This window comes from Chrysochloris asiatica, unplaced genomic scaffold (assembly GCF_000296735.1).
Source record: "Chrysochloris asiatica unplaced genomic scaffold, ChrAsi1.0 scaffold00034, whole genome shotgun sequence".
Lineage (NCBI taxonomy): Eukaryota > Metazoa > Chordata > Mammalia > Afrosoricida > Chrysochloridae > Chrysochloris > Chrysochloris asiatica.
In genome coordinates, this window is record NW_006408552.1 from 14346719 (window position 1) to 14350397 (window position 3679).

Here is a 3679-nt window from a genome sequence, read left to right on the forward strand (position 1 = left end):
GCCGGCCCGTTGTGTGCCGCCGTGTGGCAGTGTGCCTTCTGCGCCCAGGCTGAGGGATGCCCTCCGGAAGAAGGGAAGGCCGGTCCAGAGAGGAGAACCTCGGAGAGGTGGCCAGGTGGCTCCCACTCGCCGACCGGTCTGGTCTCGAAGTTCTGAGTCGTCACAGTCCTGGTCACATTCTTAACCATCCAGATTGGATGGCTGGAAGGAAAACTGCGCTGCCCTCCGCAGAGCAGCGTGGGTGTTTTGTAAAGTCGGCCCGTCCATGAGCTTGTGCACAAGCAGTGCTGTGGGGAGAGGCGGAGTGGGCATTTGCTGCCTTGTGAATGTCATGTGTCCCCGCAATACAGAGCAGACAGGCTCTTCTTATGGCTCCATGAGCTCAAAGCTGGTACGTGGTGACACAAGTCTACAGTGCTTGGCACCGTTCAGGAAGTCTGGTGGGATGTCCCCTGTCACCGAGGAAAGGAACTTCTCTGTTTTATGGAGCTCTCTGAATTTTCCTTTCATATGTTCAAATAAAATTTTTCTAAACAGCTTGCTCTTCTGGGTGTTATTTATTTTAAAAACTCAGCGGGAGCCATGGTGGCTTTTGCTGTCGCCACAGAAAATAAAAAGAAGAGGATAATTGTCTTTGTCACTTTTGACAACGACCACAGACACCACGTCCCTGCCTGTGCTGGAGAAAGTCTAGGGTGTGCTGGCCCACAAGAGGTTGACCTTGCTTCCCTCTGGTGTAAAATATACTTGTATTTGTTTTGTTTCCTGTGACTACTCGCGCTTCATTCTGGGAGGAAGCGAAGTATCAGGAACCGCATCATGGGGCGCCCTTAGTCTGAAAGGGAGAAATGAAATGTACACTGCCAGCTTGTAGCCTTCGAGTGGCTTAACCGTGAGGGTGGGAGGAAACATGGCTCTTTGACTTACCCTTCTTCTGTTCCTCGTTGAAGACCCTAGGAGACCACACCAGGTTGTCTAACAAATTCCTAGTGCATTTCTTAAAAAGCCTGGAATTTAAGGTGCATTCAAGATAAGTAGCTGCTGGGTGGTATAAACAGTTAAAGCACTCATCTGCTCACCAAAAGGAGAATCAAATATACCCAGAGGAACCTTGTAAGAAAGACCTGGCAAGCTACTTTGGAAAAATCACCTGTTGAAAACCCTGTGGAGCACAGCTCAAGTCTGCCATATATGGGGATGCTGTGAGCAAGCACACAGCCTCCCAAACCACATCACCTGACAGCTACTGGACAAGATGGGAACCACGTGCTTGGGAGGATCACGTGCCTTCTCGGACAATAAGCCCACCACTTTCTCAGGTACTTGAAGTTCCCCTGTTCTCAGTCTATATCCCCAACAGCCTCAGCCAAGCACTGGGTGGGCCTACTAAGTGAAGCCTCTTTCTGGAATCTGTTCTAAAATAGCTGTTGAAAACCATGAGCTATAAAGGAAGTATCCTTTGAATTTGAGTTTGTAAGACGGTGGTGTTATGTGCCCTCTGATTCCAACTCATAGCAACCCTATGTACCATAGAAGGAAACGCTCCCAGATCCTGCGCCATTCTCACCATCGTTACTTTGCTTGAGCCCATCGTCTAAACCACTTTTTCAGTCCATCTCTCAAAAGTCTTCCTCTTTTTCACTGACCCTTTATTTTTCCAGCATGGTGTCCTTTTTCAAGGACTGGTCCATCTGGAGAACATGTACAAAGTACACAAGACGACGTTCCACCATCCTTCAAGGGCGCATTTTGGCTGCATTTCTTCCAACACAAATTTGTTCATTCTTCTAGCAGTCGATGGTATAGTTAATACTCTTCATCAACACCACATTTCAAAGGTATCAGTTATTTGGTCTTCATTTTTCACTGTCCAGCTTTCACATGTATATGATGTGGTTGAAAATACAGTGGCTTGGGACCTCAAAGTGACATCTTTGTTCTTCAACATTTTAAAGAGGTCTTTTGCAGCAGATATGCCCACTGCAGTGTTTTCTTGGCTTTCTCGACTGCTGAATCCATGTCCTCTAGGGTACCTGAGTCAGAAAGGACTCAGCAGCAATGGGTTTGGATTTGGGATTTTAGAATCTTCACGGGAGCAGATTGTCATACCCTTCTTCCGTGCAACGAATGGCGGGTTGGAGCGGCCAACCTTTTGGTTAGCAGCCAACATTTTAACCACTGCACCACCAAAATACCCAGTCACTGCCATCAAATCGATTCCAACTTACAGTGACCCTTGATAGTTTCCAAGGCTGTAAATCTTTATGAGAAAAGAAAGCCTCATCTCTCTCCCATTAAGCAACTGGTGGGTTTGAACTACAGATGTTGTGGTTTATAGTCTAGTGCTTATCCTCCAATGCCACCTGGGCTCTGACATAACTACATAGAACCATCAAAACTAGAAAATTAACCTGTATATATTACTTCCAGGATGCTGGTGGTTACATGGTACCCAGTCGATTCTGACTCACAGTGACTTTATAGGGCAGCACAGAACTACACTGGCAGGTTTCCATGGCTGTTATCTTTACGGGAGCAGACTGCCACATTTTTTTCCCATGGAGCAGCTGGTGGGATTGAACCACCAGCCTTGCAGTTAGCAGCCGAATGCTTAACCACTGTGCCACTAGGGCTCCCATAGATATTGGCCTGTAGATGTTTTGGAAAGTGATTGACACCAAACTGGAGACAGTAGAGACCTCTAGAGAGAGTACTAGATGGGGGTGACGACTGCTGTTGTGTAGTTTCATTTTGCTTAAAAATGTTTATTTAAAAAAAATAATAAAATCCCATGTGTCACAATAAATGGCTACAGACTTGAACTATTTCCTAGTCATTAAAATAAAGAGAAACCCATTGTTGACAGGCTTTTCAGCCAGTGGTGCTCATATTTTCTGTTTCTGTAAGAATAGCATATTGTAAGAATTATCTGTCTAGAGAACAAACAAGATGGCGGAGTGGGTGGAACTGCACTGAGGAACTCCACCAGAAACAACACAGAACACAGGACAAGCAGGCTCAGGCGATGGTCCCAGAACTCTCAACCACATATAAAGGAATATTTAGAAGGTTGGAAGACTTACAGCTGGGGGAGTTTGTGGCAGAAGCAAGAAATCCACTGCTTTCTGGTTCGGGACGCTCAGCTGCTCCAGGAGCCGCCATCTTGGGTGGGGCCAAGTGGGGGAAGGATAGGAGCGGCCACCAACACCTAACAGAGCAGCGGAGATAGAGGTATGGACATTCTTTTTTTCTGGTATCTGTTCGTTGGTCCCTTGCTGTCTGCGTACCTCCATTCTGGTGACTATAGGGGTGCCTGAGCTAGTGGACACCCCAGCCCCATCCTCAGAGGGTTCTATTACGCATGCGCACAGATCTCCTCAAAATTTAAAGAGACAGTTTCCACTTAAAGCCAAACGGCCAAAGCCGGCCCTGAACTGTTTATAATCAGAAAAAAGGCCTGAATGGGGATTGTGGAGCAGGACAAGCAGACAAAAAAAGGAAATAGGCTGAAAATTAAATCCTAAATTACATCACAATGACCAACAGTGGCATCTTGAAATTTCTCAAGAAGAAGAGTAAAATGGGAAGCCCATTTCCTGATCCCATCTACCTGGAGGCAATCAGAAAGCATAAAAAATACCAAAATGCATACCATCTAAGTATTAAGGCCACAGATAAC